The 25689-nt window shown below is 45.2% G+C and overlaps 1 pseudogene; it reads right to left on the bottom strand.

Moving 5' to 3' along the window:
* Positions 1-2172: 2172 nt before the first annotated feature.
* Positions 2173-25689, bottom strand: part of LOC144505621 (deoxyribose-phosphate aldolase-like) — a 44347-nt pseudogene continuing 20830 nt past the window's right edge.

The following is a 25689-nucleotide window of genomic DNA, read 5'->3' as shown; positions in this document are numbered from 1 at the left end:
TTTCCAGAAGGCATTCGATAAGGTGCCTCACAAAAGGTTGCTGCAGAAGATTGGGGTACACGGAGTAGGGGGTAAGGTGTTGGCGTGGATTGGGGATTGGTTATCTAACAGGAAGCAGAGAGTTGGAATAAATGGGTGCTTTTCTGGTTGGCAGTTGGTGACCAGTGGCATGCCGCAGGGATCAGTGCTGGGGCCTCAACTATTTACCATTTACATAGATGATCTGGAGGAGGGGACTGAGTGTAGGGTATCAAAGTTTGCTGATGACACGAAGATGAGTGGGAAAGCGAATTGCGTGGAGGACGCGGAAAGTCTGCAGAGAGATTTGGATAGGCTGAGCGAGTGGGCGAGGATCTGGCAGATGGAATATAACGTTGGCAAATGTGAGGTTATCCATTTTGGAAGAAATAATAGTCAATTGGAATATTATTTAAATGGAGAAAAATTACATCATGCTACTGTGCAGAGGGACCTGGGGGTCCTTGTGCACGAATCGCAAAAACTCAGTCTGCAGGTGCAGCAGGTGATCAAGAAGGCGAATGGAATGTTGGCCTTTATCGCGAGGGGGATAGAATATAAAAGCAGGGAGGTCTTGCTGCAACTATACAAGGGACTGGTGAGGCCGCAACTGGAGTACTATGTGCAGTTTTTGTCCCCTTATTTGCGAAAGGATATATTGGCCTTGGAGGGAGTACAGAGAAGGTTCACCAGGTTGATACCGGAGATGAGGGGTGTCGCTTATGAGGAGAGATTGAACAGATAGGGTCTGTACTCGTTGGAGTTTAGAAGGCTGAGGGGTGATCTTATAGAGACATATAAGATAATGAAGGGGCTGGATAGGGTAGAAGTAGAGAGATTCTTTCCACTTAGAAGGGAAACTAGAACTAGAGGGCACAGCCTCAAAATAAGTGGGGGCCAGTTCAGAACAGAGTTGAGGGGGAACTTCTTCTCTCAGAGGGTAGTGAATCTCTGGAATTCTCTGCCCATTGAAGTGGTGGAGGCTACCTCGTTGAATATGTTTAAATCACGGGTAGATAGGTTTCTGATTGATAAGAGAATTAAGGGATATGGGGAGCAGGCGGGTAAGTGGAACTGATTCGCTTCAGATCAGCCATGATCTTGTTGAATGGCGGGGCAGGCTCAAGGGGCGAGATGGCCTACTCCTGCTCCTATTTCTTATGTTCTTCTGTTCTTAAGTATGAAGGACATCTCAGTGAAGCTAAAAGGATCAAAGAAGGGAATCAGGCGAAGGGCTTCATGTGGTAATGAAGTCCACAGGCTCACCACTCTTTGGGTGAAGAAATGTCTCCTCACCTCCATCCTAAATGGTCGACCCCGAAACCTCAGACTGTGACCCCTGGTTCTGGACTCCTCCACCACTGGGAATACCCTCCCTGCATCTACCCTGTCTAGTCCTGTTAGAATTTTATAAGTCTCTATGAGATCCCCATCTCATTCGCCTGAACTCCAGCAAAAATAATCCTAACCTAGTCAATCTCTCCTCATACATCAGTCCTGCCATCCCCGGACTCGATGTCAAGGGCCTTCGCAAGTCTTCTTCGAAGGTCAATGCAGGGCTTGATTCTCCTGTTCAAAGTTGAAGTGCTGCAGTCAGTGGGAAAGTTGAAGAGTTTGGCAGCGCTTGATGGACTCTACCCAACTCATTGAGATCAGCTATTCCCGCCCCCCACCCCCCCGCCAGAGGAATCACACTGTCCCTGAGTGATTCGCTGGAGTCGGGGATCAGCTCTTCTGGTCTGGCATCAAGAGCACTTCCTACCTTTCTGTCAAACATGATTATAGAGCATTGACTTTTTTTATCAAACTGAAAGAGGTTGCCGGGTTTCTCCATTGGTGACTTTTTAACGAGCCTTAAAGGAACTCATACTTTTCATACTTTTAGTACAAACAAAAATTGAAATCATGAAGCTCTCCAGACTCAAATTATGTTTCAAACATTTATATTTTTAACAACTCAGCTGGATATATTCAGAATACGGAAACTATTAGAGTTCAGGTAAAAAATTATCAAGTCAATTCTGTGTGATTAGAAAAGGTACAACAAACATGTCCATTTTCAAAGCTCCGGCAAAAGTCACACAGCGATGGAGAAATAATGCAGGGACTGAAAATTGAGACCACTTCCTTGGTTGATAGTTTATTAATGCTCTTTTAAACCATTGGCAATTCATAAGCTGCCGCATAGCTTTATGTCACATGATGATAGACATGTCTTTCAATGTCAGAAATGAAAGTGCTAGCACTCAGTTAGAACAATTCTGGCTTTAGCCAGTTGTTGCCTAGTCTTCTTTGATCAGTGACAATGCGAATACCACCTGCTGGTTCAAACCTTGTAACTGATCTTACAATAATAGTCTCTGATGGCCCATGCCATCATTAGGGCAACAGAAAATACTGCATTCACCCTTTCTTTTCCTGTAGAGGCTTTAATGGAATCAGAACATGCCATCGTGACAACGAGACTAGCCGTCATAAAATCATAGAATCCTACAGTGCAGAAGGAGGCCATTCGGCCCATCGAGTCCGCACCAACCACAATCCCATCCAGGCCCTATCCCAATAACCCCATGCATTTACCTTAGCTCGTCCGCCTGACACAAAGGGGCAATTTAGTTTTGCCAATCGACCTAACCCACGCATCTTTGGACTTATCGATGTGTGTCAATGATCCCACTCATCCTTTTCCTAATATGGTCTTTATGTGGGTTTCTCCACAGGCATTCTGACATTGTTGATTCTCTTTATACAGCTCTTCCCACTGGCCTTTCAGCACTGTTAATTGTAGTATCAATTTCACTAGCATCTTCTTCAAGAGTCAATTTTATCTCCTACATACATATCGTCAGTCGTGTCTGCCCAACAGGAAAACCAGTTGCCACTGAGGCAACAGGGATATTTCACTCTATATTCTGCAATGTTTGTACTGCATCAGACACCTGAGATGGATAAACACAGACTGCATCAGTGGTAATACTTTATTGTCCATGTTCAGACTCTTCAGCAGATCATCTCTGATTGGGGAGCTTGGCTTTGTAGCAGACTCTCTGGATATTTGAAGGTGTGTCATCACCAGACAACGTGGTGAGGTTAATACAGGTGACAGCCTTCAACAGCCTTCAACAGCTTGCCACTCCCTAGTCAAATTTCTTCTTGTCCATAGTTTGGCACAACAGGTTGGTTTACCCAAACGTTGGATATCCAACCCAAATCCAGCAGACAGCCGCAATTCTATGGATGTCATGTAAATACGGGACTGCTGCCTCTGCCAAAACATTTGGTCCTTGTCATTTATCTCAAGAGGCTTGGAATACAAAAGCAGGGATGTACTTCTGAGGCTTTATAAAGCACTGGTTAGGCCCCATTTGGAGTACTGTGAGCAATTTTGGGCCCCACACCTCAGGAAGGACATACTGGCACTGGAGCGGGTCCAGCGGAGATTCACACGGATGATCCCAGGAATGGTAGGCCTGACATACGATGAACGTCTGAGGATCGTGGGATTATATTCATTGGAGTTTAGGAGGTTGAGGGGAGATCTGATAGAAACTTACAAGATAATGAACGGCTTAGATAGGATGGACGTAGGGAAGTTGTTTCCATTAACAGGGGAGACTAGGACGCGGGGGCACAGCCTTAGAATAAAAGGGAGTCACTTTAGAACAGAGATGAGGAGAAATTTCTTCAGCCAGAGAGTGGTGGGTCTGTGGAATTCATTGCCACAGAGGGCTGTGGAGGCCGAGACGTTGAGCGTCTTCAAGACAGAAATTGATAAATTCTTGATTTCTCGAGGAATTAAGGGCTATGGGGAGAGAGCGGGTAAATGGAGTTGAAATCAACCATGATTGAATGGTGGAGTGGACTCGATGGGCCGAATGGCCTTACTTCCGCTCCTATGTCTTATGGTCTTATGGTCTTAATCCCAATGCTGAGCCCTGGGACACCCAACACACTACCTCCCCCTCTTCACCTACACCCCAACATTACCCTTCCACTGTTTACCCAGCCATTGGTTTCCACCATTAATCCATCTTTATGTGCCCACAACATTGAATTTCTTTTGGGATCTTTAATGTGGAATTTTATCAAATTTTTGGACCCTGAGTACGCAGTGTCAAATGAATCAAGGAGATTATTCTGCTGAGTATTCGGATATTGTCGATTAAGATGGGAGGGTTGGTAATCTAGAAAAATAGGATCAAACTGGAAGAGGGAATCTACTGTGATTCAAACTAATGGAGGAAGCCAATGATCGAAGATAGTATGAAGATTGAGACACTGAAAAGGGAGCATTTCTATTGGGTTTTCCTAATCTTTGACCAAGGTTATGGTGGGAGATAGGATGGGAAATGTCAAGCAATACAATTTGCACTTGTCCGCTATGTGTGTGTGTGTGCACTGCAGACTGCATGGTGTCCCCTGGAATAGATTTGGTTCAGTTGCCTGAATTGTCATCTCAATGAAATGATAGTTTCCAGGGAATCAGAAAACTTCCAGTTCTCAAAGTTTTCACTATCAGGCATGCACACGTCTCCAAACTTGCTATGAATCTATGCTGCAAATCACCAACTGTGCATGGATCCAAAGTGAACCGCCAGTTGTCATTATTTCAACAGGATGCAGCAATTCCATCAGATGTTGTTAGCAATTCTTCTGCCCCAAATGTACTGCTATATAACAGCCTACTTTGCAAAGCAGGGCAGCAACATCAAATCGACACCTATGAGTCCAGAAATGTTTAGACCATAAGACCACAAGATATAGGAGAAGAATTTGGCCATTCGGTCCATCGAGTCTGCTCTGCCATTCAATCATGGCTGATATGATTCTCATCCCCATTCTCCTGTCTTCTCCCTGTAACCCTTGATCCGTGTATTGATCAAGAACCTACCTATCTCTGTCTCAATGACCTGGCCTCCACAGCCCTCTGTGGCAATGAGTTCCACAGATTCACCACGTCCACTCTATCTAGGCCTCTCAGTATTCTGTAAATTTCAATTAGATCCCCCCTCATCCTTCTAAACTCCATTGAGTATAGACCCAGACTCCTCAACTGCTCCTCATATGACAAACCCTTCATTCCTGGGATCATTCCTGTGAACCTCGTCTGGACTCCCTCCAAGGCCAGCACATCCTTCCTCAGGTATGGGGCCCAAAACTGCTCACAATATTCCGAATGGGTCTGACCAGAGCCTTATACAGCCTCGGCAGTACATCCTTGCTCTTATATACTAGCCCTCTAGAAATGTATGCTAACATTGAATTTGTCTTCCTAACTGTGAACTGAACCTGCATGTTAACCTTGAGAGTCCTGAACCAGAACTCCCAAGTACCTTTGTGCTTCAGATTTCCGAAGCCTTTCCCCATTTAGAAAATAGTCTCCGCCTCTATTCTTCCTACCAAAGTGCATAACCTCACACTTTCCCACATTGTTGGAGCATGTCTGTAAATATAGATCCTGGGTGAAGTGACTGATGTGGACAAAATAACTCTGGTATTTGTTGGCAACTAAATCATGTAGCTTGGGAATCTATGACCACCAGTGGAAGGCTTGTGTCACCACACAGGATCTACAAATCATAGTGGATCGCATGTGGGAATAGCTGATTGACAATGTTGGATTGAAATGAGAGAAAGAATGAAGAGAGGGAGGAAGATTGAAGGAGAGAGAGGGATGAACATGAAAGAGAGAAAGAGAAAAAGAGAAAGAGTTAAAGAGAGACAGAGAGGACTGAAGGGAGGAAGGGAATGGGAATGAGGAAAGGAAGGATGGAAGGAAGGAGGAAGCAAGAATGGAAGGAAGGAGGGATGGAAAATTGTATTGCAGCTTATCAAGTGACTCAGCAATGTCTCAAAGCATTTCATAGAAATTTAATTCCCACAAACAGAATTAGCTTGGTTTAAGGATTGGACTATAATATTATTCTGCCAAATTGCACTTCACTGAGTTTGTCCAATTAATAAATCAGAGCATAGAAGTGCAGTTACTGCTGTTATCCAGGCAAATTAAGTGACATTTTTGCCCGTTGCAAGATCCCATCATGAGCATACATAGAACATAGAACATAGAACAGTACAGCACAGAACAGGCCCTTCAGCCCACGATGTTGTGCCGACCTTCATCTGAAACCAAGATCAAGCTATCCCACTCCCTACCATCCTGGTGTGCTCCATGTGCCTATCCAATAACCGCTTAAATGTTCCTAAAGTGTCTGACTCCACTATCACTGCAGGCAGTCCATTCCACACCCCAACCACTCTCTGCGTGAAGAACCTACCTCTGATATCCTTCCTATATCTCCCACCATGAACCCTATAGTTATGCCCCCTCGTAATAGCTCCATCCACCCGAGGAAATAGTCTTTGAACGTTCACTCGATCTATCCCCTTCATCATTTTATAAACCTCTATTAAGTCTCCCCTCAATCTCCTCCGCTCCAGAGAGAACAGCCCCAGCTCCCTCAACATTTCCTCATAAGACCGACACTCCAAACCAGGCAGCATCCTGGTAAATCTCCTCTGCACTCTTTCCAGCGCTTCCACATCCTTCTTATAGTGAGGTGACCAGAACTGCACGCAATATTCCAAATGCGGTCTCACCAAGGTCCTGTACAGTTGCAGCATAACCCCACGGCTCTTAAACTCCAACCCCCTGTTAATAAAAGCTAACACACTATATGCCTTCTTCACAGCTCTATCCACTTGAGTGGCAACCTTTAGAGATCTGTGGATATGGACCCCAAGATCTCTCTGTTCCTCCACAGTCTTCAGAACCCTACCTTTGACCCTGTAATCCACATTTAAATTAGTCCTACCAAAATGAATCACCTCACATTTATCAGGGTTAAACTCCATTTGCCATTTTTCAGCCCAGCTTTGCATCCTATCTATGTCTCTTTGCAGCCTACAACACCCCTCCACCTCATCCACTACTCCACCAATCTTGGTGTCATCAGCAAATTTACTGATCCACCCTTCAGCCCCCTCCTCTAAGTCATTAATAAAAATCACAAAGAGCAGAGGACCAAGCACCGATCCCTGCGGCACTCCGCTAGCAACCTGCCTCCAGTCCGAAAATTTTCCATCCACCACCACCCTCTGTCTTCGATCAGACAGCCAGTTACCTATCCAATCGGCCAACTTTCCCTCTATCCCACACCTCCTTACTTTCATCATAAGCCGACCATGGGGGACCTTATCAAACGCCTTACTAAAATCCATGTATATGACATCAACAGCCCTACCTTCATCAACACACCTAGTTACCTCCTCAAAAAATTCTATCAAATTTGTGAGGCACGATTTGCCCTTCACAAATCCGTGCTGACTATCCCGGATTAATCCGCATCTTTCTAAATGGTCGTAAATCCCATCCCTAAGGACCTTTTCCATCAATTTACCAACCACCGAAGTCAGACTAACCGGTCTATAATTACCAGGGTCATTTCTATTCCCTTTCTTAAACAGAGGAACAACATTTGCCACTCTCCAGTCCTCTGGCACCATCCCCGTGGACAGCGAGGACCCAAAGATCAAAGCCAAAGGCTCTGCAATCTCATCCCTCGCCTCCCAAAGAATCCTAGGATACATTTCATCAGGCCCAGGGGACTTATCGACCTTCAGTTTATTCAAAACTGCCAATACATCCTCCCTCCGAACATCTATTTCCTCCAGCCTATTAGCCTGTAACACCTTCTCTTCCTGAAAAACATGGCCCCTCTCCTTGGTGAACACTGAAGAAAAGTATTCATTCATCACCTCGCCTATCTCTACTGATTCCATACACAAGTTCCCACCACTGTCCTTGACCGGCCCTAACCTCACCCTGGTCATTCTTTTATTCCTCACATAAGAGTAAAAAGCCTTGGGGTTTTCCTTGATCCGACCCGCCAAGGACTTCTCATGTCCCCTCCTAGCTCTCCTCAGCCCCTTTTTCAGCTCGTTCCTTGCTAACTTGTAACCCTCAGTCGAGCCATCTGAACCTTGTTTCCTCATCCCTACATAAGCTTCCCTCTTCCTTTTCACAAGACATTCCACCTCTTTTGTGAACCACGGTTCCCTCACTCGGCCATTTCCTCCCTGCCTGACAGGGACATACCTATCAAGGACACCCAGTATTTGTTCCTTGAAAAAGTTCCACTTTTCATCAGTGCCTTTCCCTGACAGCTTCTGTTCCCATCTTATGCCCCCTAATTCTTGCCTAATCGCATCATAATTACCTCTCCCCCAATTGTAAGCCTTGCCCTGCCGTCCAGCCCTATCCCTCTCCATTGCAATAACAAAAGACACCGAATTGTGGTCACTATCTCCAAAGTTCTCTCCCACAACCAAATCTAACACTTGGCCCGGTTCATTTCCCAGTACCAAATCCAATGTGGCCTCACCCCTTGTCGGCCTATCCACATATTGTGTCAGGAAACCCTCCTGCACACACTGCACAAAAAGTGCCCCATCCAAACTATTTGACCTACAAAGGTTCCAATCAATATTTGGAAAGTTAAAGTCCCCCATGACAACTACCCTGTGACCCCCACACGTATCCATAATCTGCTTAGCAATTTCTTCCTCCACATCTCTATTACTATTTGGGGGCCTATAGTAAACTCCTAGCAACGTGACCGCTCCTTTCCTGTTTCTAACTGCAGCCCATATTACCTCAGTGTGCATATCCCCCTCAAAGTGCTTTTCCGCAGCCGTTAAACTATCCTTGATTAACAATGCTACTCCTCCACCTCTTTTACCAGCTTCCCTACACTTACTGAAACATCTATACCCCGGAACGTCCAACAACCATTCCTGTCCTTGTTCTACCCACGTCTCCGTAATGGCCACAACATCGTAGTCCCAAGTAGCAATCCACGCCCCAAGTTCATCCACCTTGTTCCGGATGCTCCTTGCATTGAAGTAGACACACTTCAACCCATCTTCCTGTCTACCGGTACCCACCCTTGACCTTGATACCTTCCCCAATACCTCACCACCCTCAACACTGACTTCTGGACTACAACTCCTTTTCCCACTCCCCTGACAAATTAGTTTAAATCCCCCTGAAGAGCCGTAGCAAATTTCCCTCCCAGGATATTGGTGCCCCTCTGGTTCAGGTGCACCCCGTCCTGTTTGTAGAGGTCCCACCTTCCCCAGAACGTGTTCCAATTATCCACGTATCTGAAACCCTCCCTCCTGCACCATCCCTGCAACCACATGTTTAAGTGCACTCTCTCCCTGTTCCTCAACTCGCTATCACGTGGCACCGGTAGCGTACCAGAGATGACCACATGTTTTGTCTTTGCTCTCAGCTTCCAGCCGAGCTCCCGAAATTCCTGTTTTAAATCCCCGTCCCTTCTCTTACCTATGTCGTTGGTACCAATGTGTACCACGACTTGTGACTGTTTCCCCTCCCCCTTAAGAATCCGGAAAACACGGTCCGAGACGTCACGGACCCTGGCATCCGGTAGGCAACAAACCATCCTCGAGTCTCTTTTGCTGCCACAGAACCTCCTATCTATCCCTCTAACTAACGAGTCCCCAATAACTATTGCCCTCCCGCTCTCCTCCTTACCCTCCTGAGCCACAGGGACGGACTCAGTGCCGGAGATCCTCTCACTGCGGCTCACCACTGGTATGTCGTCCCCCTCAACCGTATCCAAAGCGGAATACTTATTGCTAAGGGGAACGACCACAGGGGATCCCTGCACCGACTGCTTCTTCCCAGCCCCTCTCACCGTCACCCATCTATTTTCATTCCGCGGAGTAACTGTATCCCTGAAGCTTCTGTCTATGGCCATCTCTGCATCCCTAATGATCCTAAGTTCCTCCAACTCCAGCTCCAGTTCCCTTACACGGTTTTGGAGGAGCTGCAGATGGATGCACTTCTCACAGGTATAATCAGCAGGGACACTGACGTCGTCCCTCACCTCGAACATAGTGCAAGAGGAACATTGCACTGCCTTCACACCCATCCCCTCTAGATACCTTGCCAGTACCAGGTAGAAACAGCAAAAAATGAATTAACTCACCCCTGCTCGCCCAAGCCCTGTGAGCCAAAGCCCTACAGCTTTCACTCTGCCTCCTGCTCACTCTGCTGCCCACTAACGACGCTGCCCGCTCAAAAGTGCGGCCTACTTTTAAACCCTCCAAAAACCTTCCCAGACTCCTGCTGGGCCCACTTCCTGTTTTAAAAAAAACCTCCGATTTTTTACACAAATTTAACTTAAAATAAATAAATAAATGTAGTGAACAAACCAACTGCCTTCTCCTCAGCCTGGTCCTGTGGAACAATGAGATTAGTAGGAAGTTCATCTGTTTACAATGTTGGCACGGATTCAGTGAAATAGTGTCATGTGATTTTCAGTGATATTGTCATTGCTCTGAGGTCAATTTCAAATCCGAGGTAGTCACAACAATAGTCAGACTTGTGAAACTTCTAGGAGCCAATAGGTAATCTGATGAGCCAATCTTCACATGGTCAAGAAGCTACACCCCCATCTTGCATGTCGTTGGCAACATGGTTCTGTTGTCTGACTTAACTTATATGAATGGTCCTTCTGAGGATCTGATTGGATGACTTGCAGAGAGTGACTAAAGATTTATAGCGAATACTGGCAGAGGAGGTGGTCAAATGTCTGCCGTCTAAAAGATATAACATTTCTCAGACTTTGGCCGTAGCCCTGTAGATCTTCAAACTTCTAAGACATGAGTATACGCTGCATGTTTCATAAGCATTCTGCACCAAAACCCCACCACTCGCAATCTCTGCCAAATAATCAGCTTGGTGCTGGAGGAAAAGGAAGAAAGCTGTTGGAAGATCATTTTTGAGGTTTTATTAAGTAGGGTGAAGGCTGGGGACGGGGTGGTGCTGAGGTTCGGATGAATTATTTATTATTCTATGCATTTTTATGTCATAAACTCCATGCTTGCATGGGGAAGCAATACGACTGCCCTTTTGTCATGGTATTGTTACAGCACACAATGTCCCTTTCACTGTCCATCTTGTTAAGCTGTTCATCTGTAACATCATCCGGTTCCATCAAAGGGTCATCAACCCTCCACAGGTGTTGCCTGACCCGCTGAGTCTTTCCAGTATTTTCCCTCTCTTATTCTATTACTACTGGTAAAGCTTTCTCACTCACAGCTCCATCAACAGTCAGCTATTGTCATGGTGATGAGCTGCAGGCAGCGGATGGCAAAACTCATGTTTTTGCAAATTGCAAGAGATGTACTTTGCATTTTTTTAAATATTTGTGCTCTGAGTAGATTACCTAAACAGGCATCTGTCTATATGTAAGAATTCAGCAACAGCACGGTGAAAGTGAAAGGAAACACTTTTCATTTTTAGTATCATTGAGTGCTTTTGTTCTCTTCAGCCTAAGAATCCTAAGGCCAAAGGGCACTTTCTAGTTGATAAAAACCATGTGTCAAAGAGCTCACTGCAGTAATTTCTTTTGGCCATTGTTTAATGTTTAATACATTGTTTAAAGGACCTGAGTCTTCCATGTGGAAAATTCCAGTAATTCCACAAAATATGGATGGTCTCTGTTAGGAAGCCTTCAAGTCCGTGATGCTGAAAACACACAACTTTGAACAGTGTAGTATTCACCCGTCTGCCAGGAGAAATGCTGCAATGATGCACACTCGCATCAGGAATGCAAAGGGTATTTATTTATAAGGAAAAACTTCTTTATTAATAAGGGGAAACTACAGAGTCCGGCAGCCCCACAGCTACCTCAGTCCCTACATGTCTCCTACATGGCACCAGGCTGTCTTCTGCCTAAGAGAGGACTCCACCCCCGTGGGGTGATTACCCATTCTCAGTACCAACTGGTCCCTCAAGCCAAGTGACCCTCTTTCTGTTATGTTGCCCTTAAAGGGACAATCATCGCAGTTTCCTGTACGGGGCTCCTTTAAGTCAGAACCACTGGAGAGTGACACAATTGATGCGATGTTATAGAATCAGTATGGATTCAAGATGCAGCTTCAATTATTTAGTCGTTGAAACTGACTATGCCTTGAGTTGTTTTGTACTGCTGTGTATTTCTATCCAGTCTGCTTTCCAGTGCTGTGCTATTTGGCACTGCGGTAGATTCACTTTGAGACTTCAAAGGAAAGAAAGCAACATTTCAGGTTACAGTCAAATTTCATGTTTCATTAAGTGCATGAGAACTGTATTCTAAATCTATCAAGAGAAGAACCACAACTTCCATAAACTCCCACTGACTCTTCAGTTAATCCATTATTTAAATTTGACGAGCTTAAGATAAGAATTTTTAATTACTCAGAGATATATATATATTTAAATATATATATATAGATATATATGCCCCACATGAATATGCCTGCTGTGTCAGCTATGGATTATTTGTTACTACTTGCATCTCTGAGTCAGACGATTGTCAGTTCCAGCTTACTCCAAGATTTCAGCACAAGCTGACCCTTCAGTGCAGTGATGTGGAGATGTCGGCGTTGGACTGGGGTGGGCACAGTAAGAAGTCTCACAACACCAGGTTAAAGTCCAACAGGCTTCTTTGGCAGCACTAGCTTTCGGAGTCTCACTCACCTGATGAAGGAGCCTGAGACTCCGAAAGCTAGTGCTGCCAAATAAACCTTCAGTGCAGTACAGATGGGGTGCTGCGCGATCAGGGCTCACTAAATCCCCTGTCAACACAAAATGGCTGTATAAGATGGCCACTGATATCTGACAGTGCATGCACGCTTGTCAGTGTGTGCACAGAATCCAATGAAGAAGATACAAATCCACCCTCATAAACAGTGACAGCTTTTTTTCAGCCATCTTCAAACTTTTAGTACTGAACCATATTTCATTGCTTGTGTGTCCCCAAAAAGATTTATACCACAACCACCCCTCTGAACTATTTCGATGGCTGGTACGAAATTTCAAACAGTTACACAGTGACAACCATTTCCCTCTCTCTGCCTCTCCTGCTTTGTCTCTCTCTCTCTCGCTTCCCAGCCATTTCTTTTGACATTTCATCTTTTAATGAATTTCTAATAAAAACACTAATGTGGCCAAGGGCTGCACAGTGGCACAGCGGTGAACACTGCTGCCTCACAGCGTCAGGGACCTGGGTTCAATTCCAGCCTTGGGTGACTGTCTGTGTGGAGTTTGCACATTCTTCCCATGTCTGCGTGGGTTTCCTCCGGGTGCTTCAATTTCTTCCAAAGATATGCAAGTCAGGTTGATTGGGCATGCTAAATTGCCCTTCAGTGTCCAAAGATGTATAGGTTAGGGGAGATTAGTGAGTTAATTACATGAGGTTGTAGGCATAGAGTCTGAGTGGGATGCTCTGTCAGAGACTTGATGGGCCAAATGGCCTCCTTCTGCACAGTAGGAATTCCATGATTCCATTATGCCTCATTTTAATTTGTGGTTGGGGTTAGGATGGGCGAATGGAGTGGGTCCCATGTGCCAGTTGCTCTTTGCAGCCATCACTATGAGGTTTGGGGTGAGCTGTGATTACAAAACCAAATCAAGAGTTAAAAAATAAACATGCTTCCATTCAGTAGGTCATGTATAATTAATATTATGTTGTGACTCACAGATACTAACATAGGAACAGGAGTAGGTCATTTAGCCCCTTAATTCACCATTCAATTAGACCACGGTTGATCTACTTCTTAACTCATTTTGATTCCATAATCCTGAATCCCTTTCCTAACACAAACTTATCAATCTCAGTTTTGAGATGTCCCATTGATCTAGTCACAATAGATTTTTGGGGAGAAAACTGCAGCTTTCCAATTGCCTGTGTGTGGAGAGGTGTTTTCCTCACACTATCACTGACTGGTCCAGCTCGAATTTTAGTGTTGTGCCCCTTTTTCTGGATATTTCCAACAGAGAAAATACTTTCTCTGTATCTACTACATCAATTCCTTTAATCATCTCAATTAGATCACCCCCTAATCTTTGATACTCCAGTGATTACAAATTCTCAGCAACCTTCACATCATAGTTTAACCGTCATAGTCCTGGTACCCTCTTGCCATATGTTGGTGCGCATAACAAAAGGAAATTCTATCTCGATGGTACAGATTATTAAGGAGAGACACTGTGAAGAAAGAATTTGTGGTTGTATGACTCTGACACTATCTCTCAGAGCATGGGTAGATGGCAATGCAGTGGTAACATCATTGCGTTACTAAGTTTAAGACCCAGACAAGAAACTCCAAGATGTTTTGTGAAGTTAGCCTAGACCTTAAGTTTTACATTTGATTTTGGCATGGGTGAGCATGAGGTGTTTCACTCCAAGTATGATTCAAGTGACTCAGTAGGAAGCTTTTATCAAACAAAGTTTGTTCAAGAACAATTAGAATGGAACAAAAATAATTAGCATATCATTTATCAATTACATGACTTAAACACAACACAGTATATTTCTTAACAGCTAGCTATCTCTGTTGTTCCAATTTAAAGTGATACTCCATAGACATACACCCTTCTTCAGAATTGGCACAGAGACAAGTATGCTCTCATGATGCTGGATTTTCAGCTTTTGGACACTCCTGAATAAAGGTCCAGGCAGCAATTTTCAAAGAAGCATATATCCTCAAAACAGCAAAACCTCAGAGAGGTAAACTTAGTCTCTGGCAGCTTCCAGTCTCCAACTTCAGAGAGGAATAAAGAAAGACTCCTCTCTCTTACTTAAAAGCAGCAACTAAGCTTGAACATTTTATGAAAAACCCAGCTTGCCCCGTCACTCGACCATACTTGCCAATCACCCCAATGAAGCCTCACTCTGCAAAATCCCAGGGGGAAACAGTAGAACAGCATTAGTTCAGATTAAAACAAGCATTGCAACTATTGGAAACAATTAGGCTGCTACAACGACAATATAGTGTGCTGTTAGGCACCACATTCTGAGTGCATAGAACTGCTACAACAGATCCTGCACAAGAACATGGTTCATGTATATTTCTTCAAGGCACAGTATCGTCACAGTAATCAGACGCCCAGGCCAAAGATCTGGGGAGGTGGGATTTAAATTCAATTGATGAATGTGAAATTGAAAGTTAGCCTTAGTAATGGCGACCATGACAATTATCATTGATTATTGTTGAAAACCCCTTGTGTTCACTTACCTGGTCTGGCCTACACATGGCCCAAGGCCCACAGCAATGTGTTTGACTCTTAACTGCTCTCTGAAATGGCTTAGCAAGACGCTCAGATCAATGGCAATTAGGAATGGGCAACAAATGCTGGCCTTGCCAGTGATTCCCATGTCCCATCAAACAAATTAGAAAAAAAAACAAATGGCCCAAAGCTCTTCACGTGCAATGATTACTTGGAAGTGTAGCTCCATTTTACACATAACATAGTGGTTAATCTGTTTTCAGAAATGTTAATTGAGGGAGGAATGTTGCCAGGATACCGGGAGAACTCTCTGCGCTTCTTCAGTAGTTTCATGGACAACTGAAACTGACAGATAGAATTGCAGGTCAATGATTCATCCAAAGCGTGGCACTTGCAGCACTGGTACTGGAATGTCAGCCTAGATTGTGTCCTCAGCTGGAGATTGCACTCTTGTGAGTAAGATGAGGATCATTCGTGATTGTTTTAGAGACTTACGTATAGGATGGATATTCATTCAGCCCAGATCAAGCTTAAAATGCTACACTGGGAAAATTGGTCATCTGCAAGGTAAGGGGAAAAAGTGAATAGGAATATCTGAACTGCCCCATTAATCAGCAGTTAATGAACAGTAGTGAGGCGTTACAAGGTGCATAATATAAAACAAGCGGTTAATAGTTTACTCAAAGCACACTGATACACAGCACATATGTCTGCAGTTTGAACTAAATGAGTCACAATACTCAACAGAAGGTTGAATTACAGACTGATTGAAATGGTTAGCAGCGCCCTCTGGTGGTTCTGCAACTTGGGCTATCCAAGCTAATGGAAACATGGAGGTCACAGAGTCATAGAGGTTTACAGCATGGAAACAGGCCCTTTGGCCCAACTTGCCCATACCACCCCTTTTATTAACCCCTAAGCTAGTCCCAATTGCCCACGTTTGGCCCATATCCCTCTATGCCCATCTGACCCATTTAACTGTCTAAACACTTTTTTAAAAACAAAATTGTACCTGCCTCTACGACTTACCTCTGGCAGCTTGTTCCAGACATTCACCACCTTCTGTGTGAAACAATTGCTCCTCTGGACACTTCTGTATCTCTCCCCTCTCACCTTAAAACTAAGCCCTCTAGTTTTAGACTCCCCTATCTTTGGGAAAAGATGTTGACTATCTGGCTGATCTATGTCCCTCATTATTTTATAGACCTCTATAAGATCACCCCTCAGCCTCCTACGCTCCAGAGAAAAAAGTCCCAGTCTATCCAGCCTCTCCTTATAACTCAAACCATCAAGTCCCGGTAGCATCCGAGTAAATCTTTTCTGCACTCTTTCTAGTTTAATAAGTTTGTCTGAACAAATAGCCAGATTTTCTGGGAGTACCTGACCTCAACGACCATAAAAGGGTTCAGAATGCACAACAAAGTTTTGGGAAGTTTTAGTAGTCTGAATAAATGTTTTTGAGCTTTGTCCTGGCCAATATGTATCCCTCAATGAACATCACTTAAAAACAGATTATCTGGCCATTATCACATTGCTGTTTGTGGGTCCTTGCTGCGTGGAAGTTGGCTGCCGCTGGCTACGACTTCATTGGTTATTAAACATCTGCGCATCCAGAAGTCATGAAAGATGCCATATATGGCAGCACGGTGGCACAGTGGTTAGCACTGCTGCCTCACAGCGCCAGGGACACGGGTTCAATTCTAGCCTTGGGTCACTGTCTGTGTGGAGTTTGCACGTTCTCCCCGTGTCTGCGTGGGTTTCCTCCGGGTGCTCCGGTTTCCTCCCACATACCAAAAGACGTGCTGGTTAAGTTGATTGGCCATGCTAAATTGACCATCAGCATCAGGAGGTTTGGCAGGGTAACATAGAAACATAGGAAATAGCTGTAGGAGAAGGCCATTCGGCCCTTCGTGCCTGCACCACCATTCAACATGATCGTGGCTGATCATGCACTTACAGTATCCCACTCCCACTTTCTCTTCATACCACTAGATCCTTTTAGCTTTAACTATGAGGGAAGATTGGATAGGCTGGGGTTCTCTTTGGATCAGAGGAGCCTCAGGGAAGGTTTAATTGCGGTGTGTAACATTAAGAGGGGCCTAGATAAAGTGAATAGAAAGGACCTACTTTCCTTAGCAGAGTGATCGATAACCAGGCTAACTAAATTTAACAAATTAGATGTGAGGATTAGAGAGGAGTTGAAAGAAATTGTTTCACCCAGAAGGCGGGGGAGTCTGGAATTCGATGTCTGAAAATTTGGTATGAACAGAAAACCTTCTTGGTGTTTCAAAAATGCATGGATCTGCACTTGAAAGGCCATAAACAACCTGACAACAGACTAAAACTGAAAAGTAGATCGTTTGTTCTGTTCAAAGGCGCAATGGATTAAATGGCCTCCTTCTCTGTCATAACCTTTTGTAATTCAATGATAGCAGCTCATTTATCAGAGAAACTTAAAGGACCTAAATTTGATAAATCCCCGGGACCAGATGGCCAGCACTCGAGAGTTTTAAGAAATAGCTGCAGAGATAGTGAACGGGATTTTACAGCCTCACTCAGGCAAGACCAGAAATTCCCGCCTGAGGTCATCGGAGGTTTCCATTGTCGGACCCTTGCACGCGCCAATTCCGTGGCGGGCAAAGTGGTAGAGTTCCGGCCGGTGGGTGTGCGAGCTATGATTTCCCAAAGTTCCTTAGATTCAGGAACATAAGAACTAGGAGCAGGAGTAGGCCATCTGGCCCCTCGAGCCTGCTCCACCATTCAATAAGATCATGGTTGATCTTTTCCTGGACTCAACTCCACTTACCCACCCACTCACCATAACACTTAATTCCTTGACTGTTCAAAAATCTATCTTTGGCTTATAAACATTCAATGAGGGAGCCTCAACTGCTTTACTGGGCAGAAAATTCCACTGATTCACAATCTTTTGTGTGAAGAAGTTCCTCCTCAACTGAGTCCTAAATCTGCTTCCCCTTATTTTGAGGCCATGCCCCCTAGTTCTAATTTCACCTGCCAATGGAAACAACCTCCCTGCTTCTATCTTATCCATTCCCTTCATAATATTATATGTTTCCATAAGATCCCTCCTCATTCTTCTAAATTCCAATGAGTATAGTCCCAGTCTCTCCTCATAAGCCAACCCTCTCAACTCCAGAATCAACCTAGTGAATCTCCTCTGCATCCCCTCCAGTGCCAGTACATCCTTTCTCAAGTAAGGAGGCCAAATCTATGCACATTACACCAGGTGTAGCCTCACCAGCACCTTACACAGCTGCAACATAGCCTCGCTATTTTTAAACTCCATCCTTCTAGCAATGAAGGACAAAATTCCATTTACCTTCTTAATTACCTGCTGCACCTGTGTACACAGTCTAGTGGGAGACCTGCCACCATCTCCTGCACAGACATTGCAAACAGCGCCCCTGCAAGCACAATCACGAAGATTGCCCCCCCCTCGCAGTTGGGGCCCCAAACATCACCCAACCGCCCCCCCCCCTCCGCCCCGATCACAGCCCCAGACGATCGCCCCCCCTCTTCCCAATCTCCGCCCAGCTGGTCAACCACCCCCCCCCTCCCCTTCCAACGTTACACTCCCCACCTACCCTCATCATAGCCCTGCCCCTCCATCAAGCCCCCCCCCATCAGGCCCAAAGCCCTTGGCTCCACCTCCACCAAGCCCCACTCCATCAGACCCTGCCCCCTAGTCATTGTCCGGTGCCCATAGGCACTGCCCAGCCCTGCCCCGGGGAGTTTCAATGGCCTCTGGTTCTACTGGTGAGGCCATCACATCTGTTCCCTATTGAAGGAGACTATCTGTGATCTTCGCCAGTGAGGACCTCAACCGACAAGGGGGTTAAGGTAAGTGAGCCCAGACGATTACATCCCAGGCTTATTAATGACATGCTAAACACTTCATGAATATTTAAATCAGTCCCATATCTTTCCCGGGAGGGAGGCTGACTTTGCTGGCAGAACGGGGCCAGTAAGATCGCGAGAGGTGAGAATTCGGGTACGAACCCGCCTCTTTTTCACCTCTTGCCCTATCTTACCAGCTCACCATGCTGATTGAGCGGCATGACAAGCCAGTAAGATCCCTCCCATGAAGGGGGTGGTGGGTTTAGAACACGGAGTCAAAGTCTCGGGAAACGGGTTAGGCCATTTAGGACTGAGATAAGAAGAAATTCTTTCACTGAGAGGGTGGTGAACCTATGGGATGCCCTGCTACGTAACGCTGTGGAGGCTAAGTCACTGAATGTATTTAAGAAAGAAATGGGTAGATTTCTAGACACCAAAGGCTTTAAAGGGTGGAATGAGAGAGTCTGAGGGTGCGGCATTGAGATAGAGGATCAGCCATGATCAGATAGAATGGTGGATCTGGCTCAATGGACTGAATGGCCTACTCCTGCTCACGTTTCCTAAGTTTGTTTTTCCATTTGATTAAAATATAAAACACTTTGATGAGTCAACACCGACTTATTGAAGAGAAAGAAACCGGCTCTAAAACACAGGAAAAATAGGTGGACCACAGTAGAGAGCAAGGAAGAATTCAGGTTTGAGGCCTATCATTCCTCACCACCCCATTGAGAATTTACCATCATTGTGTCCCAAACAGGATTTACCTTCCCCCTGTTCCACCTGTCCACCAATCTTTTCTCAAGTATTTGATAGCTATATAAGTGAGAAAGGTGAAGATCCATTGGCATGGTCATGGTTAGGTGGTTAAAAATGCTCCAATTTGACAGGGAGAGTGGGAGATGCACAGCAAGGCTGCCTCATCGATGCAGTGCTTGCCACAGCCCGTTGCCCGAAGTGAAACGATCAAGCACGAATGGAAGGATGCGCTTGCCCACAAACACAGTCGAGATTAATTAGCACTAAAATTGAGTTGCTCTATTTTTATTTCTTTGACAATATTCATGGTCAAGACAAAATTGACAAAACGCCATGTGATGCATTAGCTCATAGATACCCTACAGTGCATAAAGAGGCCATTTGGCCCATCGAGTCTGCACCGACCACAATCCCACCCGGGCCCTACCCCCGTATCCCCCCACTAATCCCTCTAACCTACACATCTCAGGACACTAAGGGGCAATTTTAGCATGACCAATCAACCTAACCCACACACCTTTAGACTGTGGGAGGAAACCGGAGCACCCGGAGGAAACCCATGCAGACACGAGGAGAATGTGCAAACTCCACACAGACAGTGACCCAAGCCGGGAATCGAACCCAGGTCCCTGGAGCTGTGAAGCAGCAGTGCTAACCACTGTGCTACCGTGCCACCCACATTTGCTTTTCAAGCCCCTTTTACGCTTACCTTTACTGATACATTTTTAGAAATTGTAATATAAACTGCAGTCATCTGTACAGCTGATGACAATAAATGTCATCAATGAATCTTGCAGAATTACTGGTTTGATGTTGGGCTGATTATATGTGATATTGTGTTCTTAAGTTTTGGAATACTGAAAAATTAGTTTAATTATATAGAGAATAGACATTCTTATTATGTTCTTAGATAATTAATATGGGCAACAGCTGTTTAGTTAAGATTAGATGCAAATTGAGAATTGGCGTGATCAAAGAGCTTCTTGATTAATGTAAAGTTTTGACATCTGTAGTTTCCTAGTTCTTTCTTACAATGAGCAAGCAGGATGAATTGAGAAAAAAGAAGCATAGCCACCCCAGTTATTTCATGCCAGCAGTTAACCAAAGACTGCTCAACTGTCAGTTTAAGAAATTCTGTGCCTAAAATAATTTATTGTTTCTAGAGTTGTCACAGTCTTATTTTCTCCTGGTCTCCGCATTTCCACTTCTATGTATTTGGCCCAGCTTCAGATAATTCATTTCTGCTCATTTTGTATAATTCAGTGGCTGAGGTGTTACAGACAACATTACGGCCCCAAAGTTCTTGGAATCAGGGATTCTTCCCTGATCAGTAGGCTCTGAAATTTAGGGTGGAGTCCATGGTGATTGTCCTTTTAAGAGCAACACGGCAGAAGAGGGTCACCGAGCTTGAGGGACCAATTGGGACCGAGGGTGGGTAATCACCCCAGGGCGGAGACCTCTCTTGGGCAGAAGACAGTCTGAAGACATGTAGTAGACATGTTGGGATATGGGAGCCTGTGGACTGCCGGGAGGTGGGGGGCGGGGAGGGGGGGGGACACCTCTGTACAGTTTTTCCATATTAATAAAAAAGTCTTTGTGTTCTTGACGAAGTCTGTGAGTGTGCATCATTACAGTGAGCAACTCTGCCAGCCTACCATCCCCTTTCAGCCCTGTCACTATAATCCTCCTTACCAGTGGACACATACTGACATATTACGATGTGATGTAATTGAGGAAAAAAAGTATTAACATGATTTTATAGAAACATAGAAATATAGAAAATAGAAGCAGGAGTAGGCCATTCATTTTGATAATAGTTGATCATCAAATTCAATATTGCAATCCCACCTTCCCTCAATATCCATTGGTCTCTTTAGCTCCAAGAACAGGGACCTGGGTTCAATTCCGGCCTCAGGTCATGTCTGTGTGGAGTTTGCACATTCTCCCCGTTTCTGCGTGGGTTTCCTTTCACACTCCAAAGATGTACAGGTTAGGCTGATTGGCCATGCAAAATTTCCCCTTCGTGTTAGGGGGACTAGCAGGGTAAATAGATGGGGTTAAGGGGATAGGGTCTGGGTGAGATTGTGATCAGTGCAGACTTGATGGGCCAAATGGCCTCCTTCTGCACTGTAAGGATTCTATGATTCTATAAACTATATCTAATATTTTCTTGGGAATGCAGTGCTCAGTGTTCTGAGGGCCATTTGATTCTGGAACAGAAGGGAGTTAAATGTCCAGTTGCTTTCAGCACTGCCAAAATCAGAAACAAGAAATATAGCATCGTTCTTCTCCTCCTAAATCTCTGTGGTGCTGCAAACACTGTAGTGAAGATCCTCCTTGCAATCAGTCAGGTTACCAATGGCCTGGGAAATGTCCTGGAGAAGGAGGTTCCTCCCCACCCCCAATTCACCCACAGCTTCCTCCACTCCCAGGTTTACTCCCTCCCTCCTCCATCCCTGCAGACTTTGGAGCCCAGACATTTATTTCCACATCTTGCCCCAAGAAAAAAAAGGGTAACTCTTACTTAATATATTGTCTAAAGTACGTAAGTCTTTATTTTCATTTGTTAACTCAAATTTTGATGTTGGCCTTCATTTATGATGGATTAGCTATTAGTGGGGAAAATGCTGTTTGGTGAACTCTTCTATTTACTAACAAGTGATTGGGACAGGTTGGTGAACACAGGGCCTGGGAGAGGAAGGGTACAGGCTGTGCCAAACACAGGAGTCCAGGTACAGGAATGGCCAAGGTTCCATGTTGGAAACAGGTTCTCATCATCCAGACTGAAGCCAGAGCTGCAGACCCGACAGACCAGCTTTAAATAAATGGATCTGTCAGGCTGAAGGTTCTGAATTTTAAAATTCCAGTTTCTGTATCAGTGTTAGTATACATCCATGCTGAAGAAAATATTGGACTCCTACAGAATGGAAATGATTTTATGCAATTTATATGGGTTACAAATATTGAGGTGGAAATATTGAGGTGGGAGAATCTCACGGTGGGCCAGATTTGTGCATGCATTCCCGCAGCACATGCATCCCCCAGCCCCAGATTTCCGGCGCCAACAGATCCGTGCTGGAAATCAGTGGGGAGACCAGCTAAATAATTTTAATCTTATTTAAATCTATTTTGAATGTAATTAGTGGGCATGGGACTGACTTCTCCGGGCTCGCTAGCCTCTCCCACCTTGCCAGAGTGTTTCACTCCAGCAGGAATTACACTAACTCCCACATTCGGGGAGCCAGCAGTCCAACCCTGCTGGAGGGGGGAATCGGGGCCCCCCAGAGGGTCGAGCGGCGGGGGGATGATGCAACCTGGGCAGGGACACTCTGGCTGTGCCAGCCTGCGCCCCCTGGCGCTGCCCAAGGGGCAATGTGTCAATGCCCAGTGGCACCTTGGCACTGCCCACCGGGCATGGGGCAGTGCCAAGTGGGTAGGGTCTAGGTGGCAGGGCCTAGGGGGTGATCATTGGGGGTGGGGGGTCCTGCTGCCATGCTGCATTGGAATCGATGGGGGCAGGAGGGAGGCCAGCAATTGGAGTGGGCTGGGGGAGGCAGCTAGGGGAAGGGGGTCAGCCGGGGGGCGTTGTCCGGGAGGGGTCTGCCTGCAGGGGGTCTGCACTGTGGCAGTGACGGGGGGGGCAGCTGGAGATCGGGGTGGTCTGGAATGGTGGGGGGGTGGGGTGAGTTCGGGGCTCGCCCAGGAATAGTCGGGGGGGGGGCTGCGATGGGGCTGTGGGGGGGTTGGGGGGCCAGCACTGTGGGGGTCCCGGGCTGGCCAGCGATTGAGCTGGCCAGCAAATGGGAGGCTGACAGTTCGGGGCCTCTGCGCATGCGCAGTGGCCCGCTGGTTTCAGCCTCCTGGGTGGAAATAGGCTCCGACCACTGAAATGAAATGATATTCATGCTGGTGGCTTCTGTAGTGCACAGAGTGTGGGAGATTCTAGTCTGAACACCCACTGAAAAATCCAGCGTAAATTACTCCAGTTTTCCCGCGAATTCAACACTTAGAATTTTTGTGAGAGAAGTCTGGCCTAAATCTTTTCCCTCAAATATCAATGCACTGTCATCATGTCCATATGGCGCAATGTTCAGGATATGTTAATCGGGGCTGAGGCAGTCACCGAAATCAACGTGATTGTCAGCATAGTGTTATAAATAACTAATAGGATATTTTACTGTCAAATTAACAATATTGCATAATGCTGTTAAAGTATAATTTGTACTCTCTGGTTTGTTTCATAGTCGTGGTATAGGACACACACAAATTAACACTGCATTATATAATTGCGGAGCTTAACATTAATGAACATTGCTGCATATATATCAGATGATATTTGTAATCCAATGCTAAACATTATCATTTTACAAGGTGCTTTCCCTGGTTATTTGGTGAATTGATTAGTGAATCTTGAAAGGGGAAAATATCATGCATGATTGAGAAGGGGAGTTAATGTGGGGTTTTGGGGTGGGGGGAAAAGCGGGGGAGGAATAAGAGGCCCAGAAACCGAAGAAGCACCAGGGCCCGTGATATCACTCCTTGACCCTGGGTGGACACATTTGTAGCTGTACTTTGGTAGTTAATGTCAAGACACAAATAGAATTTTTCAAGAGTTGCTATGAGTGTTACCTTCCACAGGACTTGCGAGGAGACAAGTTGTTACGCATGAGGTGCAAGTAGATTTTCTTTGTCTTCTGTATGTTTCCGTATCTCTGTAATCATAATATCTTTTAAAATCCCTGCACGATCCACCAAGTGATGGGCTATTAAATCCCATGAAGAAATTTTCCACACAGATGTTCCCTATTTTTCAAAAAATAATTGATTAGCTTCCTAAAAAGCCATTTCTGATTTCCGCAAACAACATCTCAGGCCATCGATACTTCTATAATTTTCAAACCCATTCCCAATCAGAAACATTAAATGTTTATTCTTCCACCAACATATTCTTCTTTTCATCTGCTCTCCCATAAATGAAAACTCAAAGCAAGTGCAAAAGTGACTGCAGGTTATTTTGTCTTTTGGAGTAAAAATATGAATTAGCTCCTCTGACGTTTTATGTCCTGACTTGATTTGATTTGATTTATTATTGTCACATGTATTAGTATACAGTGAAAAATATTGTTTCTTGCATGCTATACAGACAAAGCATACCATTCATAGAGAAGGAAAAGAGAGAGTGTAGAATGTAGTGTTACAGTCATAGTTAGGGTGCAGAGAAAGATTAATCTAGTGCGAGGTAGGTCCATTCAAAAGTCTGATGGCAGCAGGGAAGAAGCTGTTTTTGAGTTGTGATGCACCATCAATCGAGCAAAGACTAGTTTGTATGCAAGAACAAATAGGCTTTTATTAGCAAAAGACTTGGAGCACACCCATGTCGATGAACTGGTCCAGAGACTGAGGCAGGGGGTGGGGAGCAGTCGCCTTTATACCTGGACCAGGGGGGGAGGAGTCCCAGGCAGGGCCAGCAGGGATGTGTCCAGGCATGTCACACACACAGGCAATAAGCTAACAGTGGTTTACCACAAGTTGGTTGGTACGTGACCTCAGGTTTTGTATCTTTTTCCCGAAGGAAGAAGGTGGAAGAGAGAATGTCCGGCGTGCATGGGGTCCTTAATTATGCTGGCTGTTTTTCTAAGGCAGCGGGAAGTGTAGACAGAGTCAATGGATGGGAGGCTGGTTTGCGTGATGGACTGGGCTACATTCACGACCTTTTGGAGTTTCTTGCGTAATTTCAGAGCAGGAGCCATACCAAGCTGTGATACAACCAGAAAGAATGCTTTCTATGGTGCATCTGTAAAAGTCGATGAGAGTCGGAGCTGACGTGCCAAATTTCCTTAGTCTTCTGAGAAAGTAAAGGTGTTGGTGGGCTTTCTTAACTATAGTGTTGGCATAGTATAGTCCTCCACTCCAACTGAGGTTGGGATTTTCCATTCTGGGCCTAAGCCCCGTTGCAGGGGGTAGAAACTGAG

The sequence above is a fragment of the Mustelus asterias genome, chromosome 16, assembly GCF_964213995.1.
Source record: "Mustelus asterias chromosome 16, sMusAst1.hap1.1, whole genome shotgun sequence".
In the NCBI taxonomy this organism is placed as follows: Eukaryota; Metazoa; Chordata; class Chondrichthyes; order Carcharhiniformes; family Triakidae; genus Mustelus; species Mustelus asterias.
Note: the sequence above shows the minus strand (reverse complement) of the source record. Positions and strands in the feature narration are given on the sequence as shown.